The sequence below is a fragment of the Dermacentor silvarum genome, chromosome 8 (assembly GCF_013339745.2).
Source record: "Dermacentor silvarum isolate Dsil-2018 chromosome 8, BIME_Dsil_1.4, whole genome shotgun sequence".
NCBI classification, from domain to species: Eukaryota; Metazoa; Arthropoda; class Arachnida; order Ixodida; family Ixodidae; genus Dermacentor; species Dermacentor silvarum.
Window position 1 is genome coordinate 164,365,293 of NC_051161.1, and position 20,683 is coordinate 164,385,975.

Genomic DNA, 20,683 nt, shown 5'->3' on the forward strand with positions numbered 1-20,683 from the left:
GGGTTCTATGGAGTGCGCGTGTGGTGGCAGACGTGTTTTTACTAGCGGTTGATTGCCACGAAGCTGCGTGTGTGCGCTGTACGAAGCTGTCGAAACGAGAAGGGACGCCACTGCTCCGGTACGCAAGCAGACGCCGGTTCGTGCTACAGTGTGGTTGCCGCAGGATTTATCCCTGGTGGTGTTGATTTCTGGCGAATTCTCGTGTGCTTTTTTGTATGTCGGGAGTGTGAGCAGCTTGACTTAGGCTTTCTGTGCTGACTACGGTTATTTGGAGTGCGCGTGTGTGGCAGAACGTTTTTACTAGCGGTGTGATGGCCACGAAGCTGTGTGTGTGCCGCTGTACAACTCGAACACGGAAGGACGCCACTGCTCGGTACGCAAGGCAGACGCCGGTTCGTGCTACAGTGTGGTTGCCGCAGGATTATCCGTGTTGGTGTGCTTTTTCGTGCGCATTCTCGTGTGCTTTTTTGTATGATCGTGAGTGTGAGCAGCTTGCCTAGGCTTTCTGTGCTTGACTGCGGGTCTTTGGAGTGCGCGTGTGTGGCAGACGGTTTTACTAGCGGTGTGATGCCACGAAGCTGTTGTGTGCCGCTGTACAACTCGAACACGAGAAGGACGCCACTGCTCCGGTACGCAAGGCAGACGCCGGTTCGTGCTACAGTGTGGTTGCCGCAGGATTATCCCTGTTGGTGTGCTTTTTCTTGCGCATTCTCGTGTGCTTTTTTGTATGATCGTGAGTGTGAGCAGCTTGCTTAGGCTTTCTGTGCTTGACTACGGTTCTTTGGAGTGCGCGTGTGTGGCAGACGGTTTTTACTAGCGGTGTGATGCCACGAAGCTGTTTGTGGCCGCTGTACAACTCGAACACGAGAAGGACGCCACTGCTCCGGTACGCAAGGCAGACGCCGGTTCGTGCTACAGTGTGGTTGCCGCAGGATTTATCCGTGTTGGTGTGCTTTTTCTCGTGCGCATTCTCGTGTGCTTTTTTGTATGATCGTGAGTGTGAGCAGCTTGCCTTAGGCTTTCTGTGCTTGACTACGGTTCTTTGGAGTGCGCGTGTGTGGCAGACGGTTTTTACTAGCGGTGTGATGCCACGAAGCTGTTGTGTGCCGCTGTACAACTCGAACACGAGAAGGACGCCACTGCTCCGGTACGCAAGGCAGACGCCGGTTCGTGCTACAGTGTGGTTGCCGCAGGATTTATCCGTGTTGGTGTGCTTTTTCGTGCGCATTCTCGTGTGCTTTTTTTGTATGATCGTGAGTTGTGAGCAGCTTGCCTTAGGATTTCTGTGCTTGACTACGGTTCTTTGGAGTGCGCGTGTGTGGCAGACGGTTTTTACTAGCGGTGTGATGCCACGAAGCTGTTGTGTGCCGCTGTACAACTCGAACACGAGAAGGACGCCACTGCTCCGGTACGCAAGGCAGACGCCGGTTCGTGCTACAGTTGTGGTTGCCGCAGGATTTATCCGTGTTGGTGTGCTTTTTTTTCGTGCGCATTCTCGTGTGCTTTTTTGTATGATCGTGAGTGTGAGCAGCTTGCCTTAGGCTTTCTTTGCTTGACTACGGTTCTTTGAGTGCGCGTGTGTGGCAGACGGTTTTACTAGCGGTGTGATGCCACGAAGCTGTTGTGTGCCGCTGTACAACTCGAACACGAGAAGGACGCCACTGCTCCGGTACGCAAGGCAGACGCCGGTTCGTGCTACAGTGTGGTTGCCGCAGGATTTATCCCTGTTGGTGTGCTTTTTCTTGCGCATTCTCGTGTTCTTTATTTGTATGATCGTGCGTGTGAGCCGCTTGCCTTAGGTTTTCAATGCTTGACTACGGTTCTTTGGAGTACGCTTGTGTGGCAGACGGTTTTTTCTAGCGGTGTAATGCCGCGAAGCTGTTGTGTGCCGCTGTGCACCCGAACGCGAGAAGAGACGCTACTGCGAAGTACCATGAATTCTCCTGCGATCTACAGCGTCGGGAAGCCTGGCTGAAGAATATTCTCGCCAAGGGCTGTCAGGGAGAGGAAGCAAGTGGGATCCAAGCGGCAGGTCGCTGTTGTGTTTCATTACATTTTACTGAGGATAACTATAAAAGAACACGAACATTAGGCTTTTGCTTCCGACAGCGGTCCCAACTGTGTTTCCTGGTTTTCCGCAGTACATGCAAAAACGAACGTGCAGCCCAGGAAACGCCGGCGAATGAATCCAGCTGATGACGCAATAGTTGGGGCAGGTAATTGTGAAAGCTCAGGAGAAATCCCCAAGATCAAAGGTTCCTCGTACCCTGTGAAAGGAGAGATCGAAGCGCTCGTTCCACAGTCTGCCTCAGAATCGTGCACAGAACGTAGCTGTCCTGTAGATCAGGGCCAGCCAAACCACATTAGATCTTGCGCATGTCTTGGAAGAGTCAAATAAAGCAGTGAACGTATTGAAAAAGAAAGTTGCTCGTCAAGGAGAACAGTTGAAAAAATTGCAGGCCGACCGAGATGAAATGCAGGAACGCCTATTAAGTTATGAAAGCAACAAAGATGTCCAGGCCTTTGTTCATGCATTACAAAATCGCAAGGAGACAAAACTGTGGTTTATATCTGCAACCAAGTGGTCAGTTTAGGCAAGAAAAATTACACCATATTCCCGAGGGGAACCATGGGCTGTTGCGGAGCATCGAGCGCGCCGCGGAAGCGGCGGCGCGCTCGCGGTATCACATGCAGCATCGGGAGCAGCCTCTCGTTGTTGACGTTTACACGCGGCTTACCGTTCTCGAACTTCGGGTTCCGCCGCTCGCTTCGTACGTTTACGTTGAACTTCACGGTCCCGAACCTCAGGTTCTGCTGCTCGACGTTCTCGAACCGACGCTGCTTCACGTTGCCGAAGCTCAGGATCCGCTGCTCGACGTTCACGAACCAACGCGGCTTCACGTTCTCGAAGGTCGGGTTCCGCCGCTCGCTTCGTACGTTACGTTGAACTTCACGGTCCCGAACCTCAGGTTCTGCTGCTCGGCGTTCTCGAACCGACGCTGCTTCACGTTGCCGAAGCTCAGGATCCGCTGCTCGACGTTCACGAACCAACGCGGCTTCACGTTCTCGAAGGTCGGGTTCCGCCGCTCGCTTCGTACGTTACGTTGAACTTCACAGTCCCGAACCTCAGGTTCTGCTGCTCGACGTTCACGAACCAGCGCGGCTTCCCGTTCTCGAAGGTCGGGTTCCGCCGCTCGCTTCGTACGTTTACGTTGAACTTCACAGTCCCGAACCTCAGGTTCTGCTGCTCGACGTTCACGAACTAACGCGGCTTCCCGTTCTCGAAGCTCAGGGTCCGCTGCTCGACGTTGACGTTTCGAAGCTGCTTCGCGTTCTCGAAGTGTGAAATCCCCTGCTCGACGCTGACGTTTTCGAAGCGGCTTCGCGTTAGCGAACTGAATCTGGATCTGCTGCGCTTCGCCGACGTTTACGTTCTGCGTCGCGAGCTCTTCTCTGCGCAGCCTTCAGAGGTGCTCGCGGTTCTGTTAATGAACTGGCTGCTGCTGTTTGAAGATGTGCCAGACAGTTCGTTGACAGATTCGTGGCGTCCATTCAGCGCATCGGACGGCGCAGCGTGACTAAGACCGAAGCAGCAACTGAGGCAGCGGCGCATCCACCGGGTTTATATAAGCAGCTGGCGCAGCGAGGAGGAGGAGAGAGAGAGGCGCGCATGCGCGCGCTATCGCACAGGTGGCGGACGAAGACACGGAGGGAGAAGCGTGTTATCAAACAGATGGCGTGGAGAGGGGGAGAGAGAGGCGTTATCGCACAGCTGGCGTGGAGAGAATGAGGAGAGGTGCGGATGGACGCCGACGCCAACGATGCCGCGGGACAGGCCGCCGCTATAAGATGCTCCGCATCCAAAAAGCCCGTCTACGATGACGTAGTCCTGCAGGAATGCGTTATATGGAAAGCCTGTTCAAACAAAGGGTACAAGCATGTTAGAAGCAGAGGCCTTTTGAAGCTCCCATGTCGTGCTACGCTTCAAATGTAGGACACTCGTCCGGCGAAGTCGGTGTGACCTCGCTGATAAGGGAGCGGCTGCGTGTGGAGCGCGAAGGGCTATCCGCCGACACGAAGCGTACTGCTCACTCATTATGTATGAGATGGCCATTGCGCAGAAAGTTATTTATGACAAACAAGTGGACAGGATATTTGGTCTTGTGGACATGAGTCTCGAGGAAGAGTCAAGTGCAGTTCCTGAAGTCGCAAACCGCTTACGAGGACAGTCAACAGGCTATGTCATACCGGTGGGCTGTTTTCACAAGATGCCTCAAGAAAGACACGCTTTCTGCAATGACACTGGAAGTCATGAAAGCAGCCGAAGATGTCGGTTTTCGTGTTGTGAAAATCGTAACTGACAATCATCAAACAAACGTTGCTCTATTCAAGCGTCTCTCGGGAGATGGCACCATTGTTCATGTCGTGAACCACCCTCTGCGAAAAGGTCACCCACTGTTCTTGTCTTTCGACCCCAATCACCTCATAAAGAACATACGCACACATTTTCTTGGACGAGAGATGAAGGAGGCCGATGGCCTCATTCAGGGTGGTTTCTACTTGAAGAAACTTTTGAAATTCAGTCGCAGTTGCTGGTGAAGCCGGTCGGATTTCTTACCCGTGCACACGTTCAACCCAACAACTTATAGAAAATGAAAGTGTGCAGGGCGAGACAAATATTTTCTCTCCCAACAATAGCTACGCTTGAATTTCTTCAGAAAAACTCCGAATGTCATCCTGAGGCAAGCCAATTCAGAAACAGCACTACAAGTATCATGAAAATGATCGCGAAATATGCCCTTCATGATATCGGGGCAGTGAAGGCAGGTGGACAGCATGAGGAACCATTTTACACGACAGACGATGAAAGGCTATCCTGGCTGGAACTAGATTTCGTCTGCTACCTTGAAGACCTCTATATGCAAGGCGGCCGGTCAATGCGAATGACGAAAGAAAGAGAAGTACGAAGCGACACTCCTTACTACACGATCAACAGTGGCACTGATTGAATACCTTCTTGACCATATCAAGTAGGTGTTTTCTTTTTTGGCGCATCTGCAGCTTCACCTTTTTTTCATCAATGTGTTATATAGGTTACTTTCTCAATTTCAGTTACCGCTATGTCTTGACACGTGGCCTGAACAGCGACCCCATAGAGTCACTGTATAGCTGCCTCCGGCAGTTTAACGGCGGCAACGACAGAGTGGATGCTAGGACTGCAGTGTTCACTGTGGAGAAACTGCTCAAGGTACTGCCTAAAAATATTCTGAAGTGCCCTCTTGCAACGTTTCATCTAAAATATTTTCCTTCATTTTACAGGTTGGCATTCTTCAAGCAGCTAGGGATGGAAACGCGCCGCTTTCTTGCGAAATGGAGGCACCCGTGCGGTTGTCTGTTTCAGATGCTAACACATACACCCTACCAGCTGCTGTTGAGCGTACTACCACGGAGCTTTCCAGTGAGCTCGCATATCTAACGCTGTGGTCTCAAGCAGAAGCAGATCTTGAGCCAGCGCCAGTAGCTTTTCTTGCTGGATAGGTTGTGAGAGCATGTGAGAAAAAGGTATGAGGTTGTTTTCGTGTGTGTACGCAAGCAGTGTTTTAAGCTCGCTGTATTATGACAGTGTTTTGCAACTAATGAAGCCTGTGATAACTTCACGCTGTATCTTTATACTCTTACGACTGCTTTAGCAGAACACATTTTACCACTATCGAGTTCTGGCTTTCATAGGTATTTCATACTGCTTTCCAGGTGCCATGTGACCCGTGCATTACCCTGCTGCAGACACCAGACGCAACAGGACCACTCCACGGTCTCATCAAAAGATGGACAATGGAGGCTTGACGTACCCACGAAGGGAAGTGGTCGGGCTTTGCATGCTCACCTGCACCTTTCTTCAGCGCGTCATCAAGGCAGACGATGTCAGAAAAAGCAGCAAGTTGTGCCACCTCCTGACGTCAGCCTTGTTTCCACATCTCACTCACTGTGGACAATTCATATGTGAAAGAAACGACCACGCTCACACTGAGGAGCTCTTCAAAGTATTCTTTAAAAAAGTTGCCGATGCCTCTTATAGCGAATTGGGCTGGGAATGCAACTGCAACAGTAGAGCGAGTTCTGACGCTGTCGCATCAACCTCTGTCAAGGAAGGTTTTCCGCCTGTGAATAAGCTCTTCGTTATGTACTATAAAGTTGTAGTAAATGTGTTAAGGTGTTCGTCGAATCATTTCGCACTTCTGTCGCCTACCCATACAGTTATAAATTTTCCAGACGCTCACGTACATTCATATGCCGTTTCGAATTCGTGACTTAGTAACGTCAGGCACGTAGCCAACACTTTTTTCTTGGGGGAAGTAGGGTGCACGAGAGGGTTAACAAGATGAGTTTCATGCCAGGCGCGGGGGCGAGTGGAGCTGTTGGGAGAGACATGCCCATCAGAAACACGGGCAAGGTCTAAGATGAGCAGAGCATTAAAAAAAACACCCTCCTCAGTGCCTGCATCACTCACTGCTTCGTCTTGACGAAACACGGAAATCCACTCCCGATTATTAGTAATAGAGCACTTCTTTTTATTTTAGGTGAGTCGAGCGGGCAGCGTTCATAGAGAGCATTGAGGCCCACTTTACAAAAGATTGGCACTCCTAGGGCACAGTTTTCACATATGTGAAGCAATCGGCACTTCTAATAATGACTTCAATATTCAACCTGTAATGTGCAACTATAAAACGCGTTATTTACGGCCTCATTAGAGTCACTGTCGCGCGTACCAACGCAGCTGTGGAAGCGCTTCTTCGTGAACGGCTGTACCCGAGCAGTGGCGCCAGAGCGGGCGCGAGGAGACCTAGGCCCGAGACGCAGTTTCGGCGCGACGCAACGGGCCGCACCTTTTATTTATCCAGCGGCCGTGGTTTAGGCGAAACGCGCTGTACCGAAAAGACCGGAGCTGAGCTCGGGGCTTTCGCCGAAACGAACGCGTCGGCTGCCAAGAAGTTGCCCCGGCCGTCGGTTTTCGACGACAAGGTGGACAGCAAGCACGCTCGGCAACTTGTATTTTTTTTTTTCAAATGGTTAAGCAGGGCTCTTGAATGTTGGGGGCTGCAGACCCCATAGCCTGCACTTTATTCCCGCGTTGACCGTTATAGGTACTCGGGCGTGGTTCTAGAGGCGTTGAATCAAAGCATTAATTTAGCTCAGTGCAACACAATGCTGAGAACCTTCTTTCAAAACAATTTATCATAGTGTCTGCTTTTGCTTGTCATTTTAGGTGATTAAGACACATCTGGTGCACGGCAAGATTGATACCAGTACTATAAGCGCCACATCCTGTATTGCAGTGTAGCACATCAGGCACAGGAGATGCTGCAGTGAATTAGGCATGCACTAACCAAAACGTTCAGTAATAAGATGTAGGGCAGATTTATAACCTATAGGGTGTAAAATTGGGTGAGTTTGTTCAAGTTCAGTATGATAGCCGCACAGAAGGGATGACCACACGGAGAAAAGAAGTGCGCAGGGCAAGCGCCTAACAGCTGAAAGTTTATTGAAACCGGCAAAGAATAAATGCAAAAGGCGCGTCGCTTGCGTGTGCAACCTCATTTGAGCGAAATTTGTCAAAGCTGATTTAGCCTTCAAGTAGGTTGATGGGAGCAATAAATGCAAAATTCATGTTTTGTTCCCTGAAGGACGCTGATGATTTCACATGCTTTGATCTATGACCATGATTGTCATTCAAAATAAGCTAACAGCCACATGACCGACATTGCACTGACAAATGTATCAAAGGCATGCTCATGAAAAATGATTTGGGGTAACCTTATTAAGGCATGGCACCAATCTGGCCATTGCGTATTTTTCCACAGGATTGTGGAATGTTCTACACCATCCAATATACACAAGAGAAAATAATTAAAATAGTTGGCAGAACACAGTTTTTTCCATGAGTCACCTGCCCTCTTTAGTTTTTTTTCCCCACAGAAGACAAAACATGTCTGCGCATGTTATGCTTGTTTTGCAGCTTGGCGCCAAGTCTAAAGTGCATGTGCCACGGCGCAAAAAAAAAAAAAAAGAAAAGGGTACGCAATTCAAGGCGAAACCTGTGCTGTGTAAGCCACAGCAGTCGTTTGTTACCGGTGTCTGTTGAATAGATTACAACATTCCACTATCCTGTGGGAAAATGCTTATATTATCCGGACTTGCATGTGCCTTTAGAATGCACACTTTAGCACAATTTAGAATGCATATCATCACATCCCTAAACACATTGTCGCATCTGGTTACATGTCATAAATGAAGTGCTCCGATTTTTACCAAAATATTCATGGTCTAGCACGAAATCCTCCTGTTTCTATGAGAACGTGTTAGCCTACTTATAGCATGTTTTTTGCTTAACGGAAACTTGGATTTGCCAACGACTTACTTTCTAAGAATTACTTTCCGCCGGAATACACAGTTCATAGATGTGACCACCTGTGTGATGCACGCGTTAATTACGGCGGCGGTGTGCTAATTGCCGTGCGGAACAATCTTAGCGTTTTAAGGCGTGCGGACTTTGAGATTATACCAGAAACTGTGTGGGTTGAAATTACTGTTAATAGCGGCAAAAATTTGTAGCTCTGCGCAGCCTACTTCCCTCCTAACAGAAGTAACGTGCAGTTTTCTGAGCATATGATGGACTTACTTGCCGTTATTGATGTAGCAAAATATAATATCCAGACAGCTGCCGATTTCAATGTTCCGTCTATTGTTTGGGATTCTTCATGCGCGACATCTCTATCATCCCCTCGCTGTGCTGCGCTGCTCTTCTTTAATGAATTTCTTGGATTAACGTAGTTTAACAAGGTCCCAAATGCCACTGGAAGTGTTGTAGATCTGATTCTGGCTAATTTCTGTGTTACTGAGTTTTGCGTTGCTGTTAGCGGTTCTGTTGCTGAATGTGAATTCTGTTGACCATTGGCATGTTCCCCTCGAATTCCCAATTTTTCTAGCGGCGATTCATGTGTCGAGCAAGCCTGTTCGCTCATTTGTTTTTCCGATCGGTGACTATCTTGGCCTTTGCCATTATTTGAATGGTGCCGGCTGCTCTGAATTGTACCGTGCCACAGATGTCAAAAAAGCAGTTAGCATGTTTACTAATAATGTGAAATGTGCTTTGGAAGCTTACATTCCCTGCAAAGAGTTCCGCCCTGCACGCTATCCTAAGTGGTTTTCTAAGGAATTACGCGTTTTACTTCGTCAAAGCCAAGGTACCATACAAAGAAAACAGAATCATCGCGGTGGTACGAAAAATTTAGTGCCTTACGAAGCGAGGTGAAAACCGTGATTAATGCGTAGAGACGCTGATGCATACATTAGGTTTGTCGAAGAGCACGTAAAATGCGATCCCAAACGTTTCTGAAGGTATGTAAAAGATCACAGTTCTGAGCGGGCAGGAATTAATTTCATAATATACCTTCTCGTGTTATTCTTAGAAACTGCGATTATATCGCGAATGCATTTGCTGAACATTTTCCCTCTGTTTTCTTGAATACAGCGCATGCTCCTAGCACTGGTGACTGGCAGTATAGCTTCAGTGACCATTGTTTTCAGAACACGATATCGCGGCGACCGTAAGTAAGTTGAAACGAAAGCATTCTCTTGCTTACGACCGAATACCAAATTTTGTTATCAAAGGTTGTTCTTCTATTATTGTTCCTCTCCTTACGCACATATTTAATCTTGCTTTGCCTACGAGTGCGTTTTATTCTCGTTGGAATAATGCAATAGTTGTGCTATTTCATAAAAGTTGCAGCGTGAGCGATATCAAAAATTATCGCCCCGTATCGCTCTTGTCCTCATTTGGAAAATTGTTTCAAATAGCGGTGTTTACACACCGGTCGTTTTTCTTTAAGCATAAGATTAGTGTATGCCAACATGGCTTTGTTCAAGGCAGGTCGGCGGAAACAAACCTTGTTGCTTTTCTTGATGCTGCGGGACCGGCTGTTGCTAATCGGGGGCAGTTAGACACAGTATACTTTGACCAGTCAAAAACATTTGATGATGTTTCTCATGAGCTTCTTATCCATAAACTCCTGAGGTACGCCGTTAGTACACACTGTGCACACTGATTAAAGACTACCTGTCCACTCAATTATGTTCGCTTTGACTTATGAATCGACTTCCGGTGTTCTGCGGGGGTCTATCTTAGGCCCATTATTTTTCAATATCTTTGTTAATAATCTTGAAGAATGTTTGCGTCATTTGCGCCTCCTTTTGTACGCTGATGACATTACGATTTACGGCGAAATAGAATCAGCGCATGATTATGAATTATTCCACGAAGATGTGAATTCTGTCGCGGAGTGGTGTGCTTCTAACTTTTTGCGTATTAACCCAACAAAGACACTCGTCGTTTCCATTAGTCGTAAATTGATCACTTTATCATACGAATACTTACTTGATAACATTTCTTTGAAAAGAGCGAGTTGTACGCGCGACTTAGGAATATTGGTTGACTCCCGATCAACGTTCGAGCAACATGGTTCAAGCATTGTTAATGCATCCTACAGAAAGTTATGTCTGATATCAAGAGTGACAAGAAAGTTTACGAATGTCAACTGCGTTGTTCTCTTGTATTCTTCTATTGTCCGCACCAAGTGAGAGTTTAGTTCTGTTGTATGGACCTGTATTAATTTGAAAAATGTGGCTAAAATTGAATGTGTTCAGCGACGTTTCATTCGTATCCTGTACGACTGATTTCTGGAACGCCGTGTATTTTATGCCTATGAGCGTATACTGCATATGTTTAAAATTACACCCCTAGAAATAAGGCGCCAATATCGCGATTAGTTATTCTTATACAAACTAATTGATAACCACTTTTGCTGTCCGCGGCTACTGTCGGCTGTAACGTTCTGCGTGCCTCGCCCAAACTTGCGTAATTCCAGCATTTTCTACGTTAAACTCTCTTGCACCTCTAAAGCTATAACACGTCTTGTGACACCTTGCTTTACGATGTTGCATTTTAAGCTATTGCATTTGCTCATTATCTGATTTCTGTCATTAATGTAATTCAATTTTTTGTTGCATTTTAGCACTCTGCTTTCAGATTTTCTGTTTTGTTTGTTGTTTTTCATTTTCTGTTCTTTGGATAAAACAAGTGCGCCAATACTAAGGCCTAGAGCTGTTCTTGGGCACCTCCAGAAATAAATGAAATGAAAATGAAATGAAATGAAAATAACGAGGAACAAAGTTAACATGTACGGTGCGATAATTGAGACCCTCCGCATAAAATAAAAGCGTGCAGCTGGCATTTCTATTTCTTCTATCAACCTAGCTGATTGCAAATTGTGTGGTGAAGAGCGGGTTTAATTCATTATTATGATGCTGAATACGCAGGCAGGTTTTTTATATGTATTTTGTCTTCAGATCTTTTCAACTGTCAGTTGCTGAGTGCTTGTACCGTTTGCATTGGTGTAATAATAAATATGTGCTCTTTAAGGTCGAAGGATTGAATACGGACAACAAACACCGAAGGAAACAAAGAATTATCCTACTGGTAATGGCAGTACGCTCTTTTGCAATACCTAATGCATTCTAACTGGTAGTAAATCAGTCGTGACATTGGGGAGGGGTTGTATTGGGAAGCACACAGAATCTTCCTGCTGAAATTTTGGTGGATGTCATTCTCATTTATGTGGAGTTCAGAGGCGTTCTGTATGACATTCACAGGAGAGAGCATGAAGAAGCAGGCGACTTATTCTTTCAATCGCCAAGCACAGATTACTTCGCATCACTGACGCGGAAATTTTGACGGCTGTCATGGTTGGATATTGACTGACATAAGTTATGACAAGGGAGAACACAGCCGGTTCTGTGGTTTCGAGAAGCTTTTATTGCGACAGCAATTATATGGTCACTCCAAGCGGATTTCTGCCATCGGCGTCGCCTTCGTCGTTGCCGTGAGGTTGCGTATAAAGTCCAAGGGCGATAAAATTGTCACCTCGCGGTGTATGCTGTGTGTCCACATGAAAGCACGCGAGGGACGCACGCTTTCACGGGGAGCGAATGTACGGCGGAGAGCAAACGCGACGTCTTCCGCGGCGCGAAAAGCCGTGGGACGACGGGAGGGAAGGAGAGGGGGCGACGTTGAGCTTCGGCACCAAATTCGTATCTTGCGACCGGCGTAAGGCGAACTGGAATCTCGCAAGCGAAAGGGAGAACACGGGAAGGAAGCGCGTGCGGCTTCTACTCTGCGAGCAGCTGCGTACTTTGCGCGGGCGGCGGGCGGACGCTCGCACCGTATCTTGAAAGCGATCTGCAACGCGGCTCCCACCTATGTATGCACTGTGCGTTGGCCGCTCAGTTTCCGTTGAAGCGATAGACCGCACAAACCTTCGCTCGCTGCTGTTGTCGCGCTTGCTCACGCCAGCGTTTTGACAGTGGTTGTGTGCGCATATCGTGTGTGGTCTATCTTTGCTTGTGCGCGCTGACACCATGCTTGTTAATTCAGTTAGTAAGCGAATGTGTCCAAGTTTATGCAGCCGATAAAACTACTATCCTTACTTCGTATAGCTCTCTACTAATTCGTTGTCGCAATTGATGCTTTGCATTTCGGGCGAAACTGTGACTTTTTAACACGAAAGTGTTTTAGGCCAGGGTCGGCGATGAACTTCTTTTACAGGGTGTAGCGGATAAACAGTAAGATGAGTTGTAAGGCAAAAGCTTTAGATCTATGTTTCAAGGCAGGGTTGTAAAGTACACGAAATGCCACGTGACGATTAGAATAGGCAATTAATAATTGATTAGCGATTGGAATAAGGTGGATTAGAGTGGAATAAAATAGATTGAGGTGATTTGAGGTGCATTAACGTGGATTAAGGTAGAAAATTGTGGATTAAGGCGGCATAAGGTCAATTAAGGTGTAATATGGAGGAATAAAGTAGATCACGGAGTATTATGGTGCATTAAGGTAGATTAGGTTGGATTAGGAGGAATTCAGGAGGATTAAGGTGGATTAAGGTGAAAACAGTAGGCATTACAAGGATTTTGCCTTCGCGTCTCTAAGGCGATAGCTAAGGACACCTTGGACTTTTGTTGACAGGAATGGCGCCGCCATCTAGGAATGGTGAAGCGAAGTACGGCATCGTGACACTAACGAGCGCCGACAAGGAACAGGGCAGAGGAGGCTCCAACGCGGTATAGCCTGGTGTTGGCACTTTCCGGCCATGGTTTGTCTTTCGCGTCGGATTAGCCTGTGGCACCTCGTCGCCTACGGAGTGCAGCTTCAACATGCTTCAGCAGTGCTTGCATGGCGCCTACTGCTTCGCTTGGGATGGCAACATCTAAGAAAGCTGCGGCGCTAAGCGGCACAGAAAAGCAACTGTGTCGACGGGCGATTGGTGCGACGAGAGATGCCAGCGAGAAGCAGAACGCCTTGGTGCAAATCTACCCCATGCATTCCTAAAGCTGAGCACGTCGCAACGCAATTGGCTGCCCAAGACACTATGGAATCGGAGCAAAATGCTCGTACCGGCCGTTGGAAGCCGCTCGCCAACACGACGCCACACGCTAAGCAAATCATGCGCCTTTCGAAGCAGCAGTTCACGAAGCAAACATGCAATAGCTTCTCTGAAGACACGCTTCACATTTGTGTTCTTCCCATTTCTATAAGAGTGGGATCAACCATAATTTTTCATGTCGAAGTGTCCAAACCCAATTTTGCGGTAAATCATTTCATTGCTCTTTGCAAAGTGCATTTTAGCACGTGTAGAAGGCTTTATTGATATTAGATGTTTGACATCTGTGCTAACGCAACATGGCCTTTGTTGCATTTCTGTAAAAAAGTATTCTCGCTTTAAAACCAGTGTGCCTTATTAGGGGGGTTTCGTGGTTCGCAAGTTCCGCCCTTATGATTGCCTGAGTGCCTGCTCTGAAGGCCCGTTGCCTATATTTATATCGCTTTGTTTTTATTGGCGATGTTACTAACGGAGATAAATAAATAATTTCCTACTTGTTGTGGTTTCTCTGCCTGATCTTTGTATGTATATGCATACACTCGAAATAACAGTGTAGTTTGTTTATTCCACATATAAAAATTCTGTTTTCATACAGTAGTATTGCAGTCACAAGCTATCTAAAGATGTCACCTGTGACGCAAGGTTATTTTATGCCGGATGCATGCATACTAAGCCTATATGAAGGGGTGAATTGCTGCATAATACGCTCTCAAGTAAAATGGTGTTATGTCTGTAAAATAAACCTTGATAAACGTGCGGTGCAATCCTTTCCGAACACCCATTTGTGAACAGGGTGTAACTCTGGCTTAACACCCACTGGGGAAAAGCGTGTTTTCCGAATGAACAGCCCTACATATGAGCGTGTAAGTGCTACAAAAGACCCTTCTCTATAGGTGTAAGAGGGTCAGTTATAGACAAGAAAAAACACCATTAAACCATTATAACCCATGATAAAACTGCCGATCCGATTTTCATTAAAGTTTGAGAATAATGAAAGAAAAAAAGAATTCAAGTGTGACACGTTTGTAAATTGTTGAGAAAGCCTGTCAGCTATGGAAGAACACGACGACAAACGCGCGAGCATTGGCACGCACGCGAGGGGCAGTATGGGAACGCTGGCATGATCATCGGCATCGGAGCCAGCTGTGGAAGACGACGACGATCAACGCGCGAGCAGTGGCACGACCGAGTCTCTATGGCCATGTGATGTGTGCAATGACTTACGAACTAGTAATACCTTTATTCAGCCAGAACCGCGAAGCCGCCCTGGCGTCGGGAAAGCATGCTCGCCTCAAACTTCGGTGGCTCGGATTCGATTTCCACCCAGACCGAAATGTACCAAATTTTCTTTTCAAAACCACTAATGCACTTTGCTTACAGGAACCTCCCTGAGATATGTGACGTCAATGCGAGCGTCCTTAGAAGTGTTTTTAGTCTTTGCGTCGTCGGCCATTTTTCGTCACGGCGCAGTTTCACCAAGGTCACCGCAAGGTCACCACCAACATAAACACCTTAGGCTGTCATGTTAATGTTCAAATGCCGCGTAACTGAAACGAACGAAGGTAATGTTGTTTGCCCTCACTTGGAGATACTTCAGCTAATTAGATAATTAGTCCTAAGTAATTATTTATCATAATTAAATTATAAATTATCACAATTAGATGAAAATCGTCAGAGAAAATTGTAGAGAAAATCCCGATACAGCTTTATGTGGCTAAATAGGTGCTGCATAAAAGTATTTTTCCGAGCGTGAAAGGAGCCCGCGAATACACGCAAAATTGCCACGCAACTGGCCGCTCGTAGCACTGTGGCTGCATTCGCGGGCGTGTTTCACGCTCTTTAAAACACTTTCATGTAGCAAGGATGGGTATTTAGCCACATAAAGCTGTATTGGGAGTTTCTCATGTTTCTCTACAATTTTGTCATTGACGTTTGGAGTGGAGATCATCTATGCGCGCCCATGTGACCGGCTGAAGCCTGGAAAAGCGGTTGGCGGCCATTTTGCTCCAGGAAAGAGCTCGCTCTGCTCGCGCGCTGGTAGCGTAACCAGTGCGCTTTCGTGGTGGCGTTTTATGATGAAAGCGGGAGAATTATTCTGATTGAAATACTCTGTACAGACTTATTTAATGCGACAGTCTTATATACATGGCTCATGGTGGAGTGTCCGTCTCAATGCCGTTTCAATACCGTGTTGTTGACGCGAAATTATAATAAAATGATCCTCTTAGGATAAGAGGCGATGGCGTGCACAAAACCGCCATTAAGTATACAAGATTATTGCTTGAACTGAAGTAGCAATAAATATGCAGAGAGGTGAATCAAGTGAATTGGGACTGTAATATTGTTGAATTAGGAGTAAATAATGGTGGATTAAAGGGGCTTAGCTGGATGTTAGGAATTGAACGAAAGCTAATGATGGGTAAAAGACACGGTGCTGGGCTAGTTGGTGATGATGAGAAAGCCACATTTAACGCTCTAAAAGCGATTACGCAATTCGTGTAATCACAGAATTCACCTAATATCGGCATGCAAACAGTTGCGTGAAGATAATTTTGCAAGCTTATAAACAGTCAACTTGTTAGACGCAGCTACGACCTGCGCCAGGTGTGAGAGCGCTATCACTTTAAATAGATAAGTAGTAAATAATTCCTCTCGACAAGCGGAATCTCATATCACAAGCAGTTTAACGCACCGAAAATATATTCGAACAGAAAGCATTTCTTACGAACTCACTTTTTGCTGCAGATGTGCGGTGAACGCTGGAAAAACTGTCGGAATGCTCCCCTGTCAGAGCCTTACCGTTTGACCAGTCCTATCAAAACAACGCTGTTCAAAGTGAAGCGAGCAAAGAACATCCGAATCTTTAAGCCATCTCTGCGAACAGCGCGTTGCCATTCGTCCCGCAGCGTTTTGTTTTTCGGGAACCTGCCGTACAAACATACGCAGGAAAAAGCTTGTTTTAGCCTATATTCACCAGTTGAAAGGTAGGTTTCAGGTACAACAGCGCTCCTCGACGGAGACAGTGCACAGCAGTGGTCGAGCGATTGAAGGCTGTTTCGCGCTACTTACACGCGAGAAGATCCCTGGTTTTTGCTTCACGCGATTCGTGCAGCCGAAGGCGACGCAGGAGCTCACCATCCCGCAACCAAGCAGATCGTAACCAAGCACTAAAGAGTGGATAAATGCCGCAACTGCCGAACTACCGCATGGGGCCCAAGCGGCGCAGCTGCGTTTTCTTCCGGGAGCAATATGGCGGTCGTCGGCGTTAGCCGCGGCGCGGCATCTCCACTGCAGAAGCTTTTTCTAACCTCCTTCAGTGAAAACCCCTGTATAGTGACACCCAAGCAAGCACGGCAAGGCCGACATCACGAGTGCGGCTAAGGTGCGGATAAATACGCCCAACATATCCACTAAATACCGTAAAAAGCAGAATGCAATTATAAAATGCAGGCGAGCAAAAATAACGAAATAAACGAGTACTCATCCAAATTCGTCCCGAGTCCGTAGTATTTCTGAAATTGGCGCGAAATTTCTAGATATGGATCAAACAGATTCTACACTCTCTTAGGGTGTATGTGCGTGTTCTCTGGGTACAAGACACGCAAATAGCCAAAGGGAAATATTCATTCAGAACGTATACGGGTGGGAAACCAAGTGTACCATATCTACTAGAGTGGGCGTTAATGGGTTAAGGCTGCAATTTTCATAGTGTGTGGCGCCCTCTCAAATTTCAAATGCAGATCTTAAAAGGCTACGATTTTGCTGGTTTAATGCGGCAGAAGTGATTTCGCTATCCCGAAACACGTCATAGACGTCGGGTTTTCGAAATCACCTGTTGCCTAACGTGGCCGCAGAAGTCCTTTGAACATGGCCGGCAGCAACAGTGCGACATAAGGCGCAGCCACGCGCCCCAACTTGCATGCATTGTTTGGGTGCGTGCCTGTTTGCTCCATCGAGCGCGAAGCAACGCCGAGTGTCACGCGACGCGTGCTGAGGCGCAACGTTCTTGATGTCACGACTGGCGCCTGGCCCAGCGGCAGGCACTTGCCTGCGGAACGCGGCTGCCATCGGTTGCCAGGATACTGTTGTCGAGACAAGCGCGTCACCACGACTGCTGAAGAGCGCGCTGTTTGTGAAAAATATAGAAGCGTATTGCGGATCACAAAAACGTATATGCCGGACAGGAACAAGACCATACATTTCTGGCTAGACGTTCTCTATACCGCAGCAAACGCACCGGAATTGTCGCGGGGAGACCATTTGGAGCGCTCGCGTGCTCTCAAATCTGTAAAGTAGCGCTACAAAGTTGAAACATACACTGGGACAAAAATAGTACAGACGAAGCGCACCTATCAACTATTGATAAGACAAGGCGGGCGTGAAGGTGACATTCTGGGCAACAACGTCACACGCAAAAAGTAATGCACACAATGAGCTTCACACGTTCGTCTTAACTGTTACTACGTTTTCTATGCAACTGGTTATGCCTTGTTATTTGAGGCCAAGCTCAGAATTTTTTCTCTGGTTGTCTAGGACAGACACTTGCCTGTCTGCCGACGGTGAACTTACGCATATGCCATATTTTCCCGAAAGCATACAACACGCTTCTACATAATGCAAGAAAGGTAAGGCGTGCAGACACGAACACAAGAGGAGAGAAGTGGACTACACAAACGCCGACTATCAATTGAAGGGAGCACTGAGGCGAAAAAAGAAAGAAGACACAAACCTCATCTGCGCAACCTTTTCTGCAATAGGGATGAATTTGATTCCGCTGTTACCTCAGTAAGTGAGAAATTTCAACTTAATGGAGGAGGACTCAATTTTACAAAGGCATTGCCTCAGAAACCCGTAATACAGTTTCTTGACATTTCCTTGGTCTTCGAACAAAATCACGTGTGTTGGCAGTATTCCCCTAGATCGTTCAAACCATTGCTAAACTTTCAATCCAAGCATTCCAAAGTAGTAAAAAACGGAATTGCCATGTCATGCCTTAAGTCTTCTCTCACCATATCATGAATGCACAAAATGAGCGCTAGTTTTAATGCACAGGTCCGGCACCTATTAGAAGCAGGTTATCCTAGCATGGCAGTGGCCACTGTAGCTGAACGCCTAAAGAAGTCGATTTCACGGGGGACGGACGTGATTGCAGAAAGTAGTAACAGCAAGAAAAGAGTCGTGGCTATTCCTTACTTTCATTCAGTATCGCACAGGCTTAAGAAGGTTGCAAGTAGATATGGTGTTAATGTTGTTTTTACTGCTCCCAATAAGCTAGGTAATTTATGCGCTGCCGTGCAGAGGAAAAAGGAACAGGTCAAAAGCAAGAAAAGAACAGATATTTGTCCAGTGAAGCACATCAAGAACAACAATTTTACTGACGATCGCATGGGTGTGGTTTATAAAGTTCCCTTTAGCTGTGGCCATTTCTACGTAGGGCAAACTGGGCGGTGTATCAATCACAGACTAATGGAACCTAACAGGTCGTTAACCGGCGGGTCGCCTTCCAATCTTTCCTTACATTGCCAAGACTGCCAAGATTGTAACTGCTCGCCAGAGTTAGATCAATGCGCGATATTGTACAAGCATAGGAATGAAGATACGCGTCTAATGGTCGAGGCTTGGCATATCAATAATGGTGGATGTGCGTGCGTGAGTCAGCCTTCGATCAACTTCAACAGTTATCTCTCACGTAGACAGGCACGTGTACCCGATTCGTGCTACCCGACCGGCACGTGCTACCATTCTAGAGCATGCGCAGATGAGGTTTGTGTCTTCTTTCTTCTTTTCGCCTCAGTGCTCCCTTAAGTTGACAGTCGGTGTTTGTCCTCTCCTCTTCTCTCCTTTTGTGTCCGTGTCTGCACGCCTTACCTTTTTTGCATTATGAACCCTTACCAACTAGCTCAGCTTTGTGTCGTTCGACGCTTCGACAACTGTTCTTCTAAGTCTTTCGTTGCTGCTTGCTAAAACTGCTGTGTCCTTGAAATTTGGAGTACAAGTGCACGCAGAGCACTGAAAAGCAAGGTTCCCCTTTGTTGCCACTCTACTACACAAGTTGTCCTCCTGTAGCCTCTTGTTAAGGAACCTGCCCGTTTGCCCCATGTGGAATGCTCCAAAGGAAAAGGAACCCTATATACCACTCCTACTTTGGAATGAACAAATTTCTTTACTTCTATGACACCACATCCCGCCACTGGGAGGTCTCCCTCACTGTTGTCTACCTTCATTTTCTTTCACAGACCCATCATCTTCCTGGACGCCGAGAATACTACCTTCATATCATACCGGGAGGTCACCTTTTTAAATCTAGGCGATACTGTGTGTATGTTAGGTAAAACAACTACTGGTTGCTTGCTGGTTGCTCTAGGTGAAATTGTAGCCTTAATTTCAAGGACACAATAGTTTTGACAAGCAGCAAGGACAGTCTTAAAAGAATAACTGCAGAAGCGTGTAGTATGCTTTCGGGAAAATACGGCACATGCTTCAGTTCACCATGCTCACATACCGGTAATTGACTGTCCTATGCGACCAGAGAAAATTAATGCAGCCACTTGCCCGAAGTGAAATCTGTCGAAACAGCGCAGCTGTGGCCGTTCTGTTTATGCGATTGTCGCGTATGTTTTTTTTACGCTTTTGGAAATTCCGCCATGGGGCCGAGGAGCACAGTCATACCTCACTTGGGCTCCTGCTTTTCTTGATATTTTGTGGCTGCGAGCCGTCAAGGAGAGCGGACGCGTTTCACGTCGCCGAATCGATATTTTGTCCCCAAACGTTTGGTCTGCACCGCCCGTAACAAGTTGGACTGCATCCGTGAAGTCACCAGGAACCCGTGAACAGCATTCTTATCCAGGTGGGCCAATTTTTGGCAGTTATACGGGACTTTAAACGCCGTAGACGCGGAGGCCGCGGACACGGCACCAGATGCGGCCGCCATGGCTCTCGTACGGGGCGACGACCCAGACAGCATGCGAGAAATGGAGCTTTGAACCGCGGAGATGCCAGTTTTATTGCAATAGCAATTATATGGACACTTCCACCGGATTTCTGCCGTCGGTGTCGCCGTCGCCGTGAGGTTCCGTATACAATTCAAGGGCGATAAAATCGGCGCCGCGCGCCGTATGCGTGAGCGAAAGCACGCGGGGCACGCGCGCTATCACGGAGGGCGAACTCCCCCCCCCCCCCCCCCTGCACGC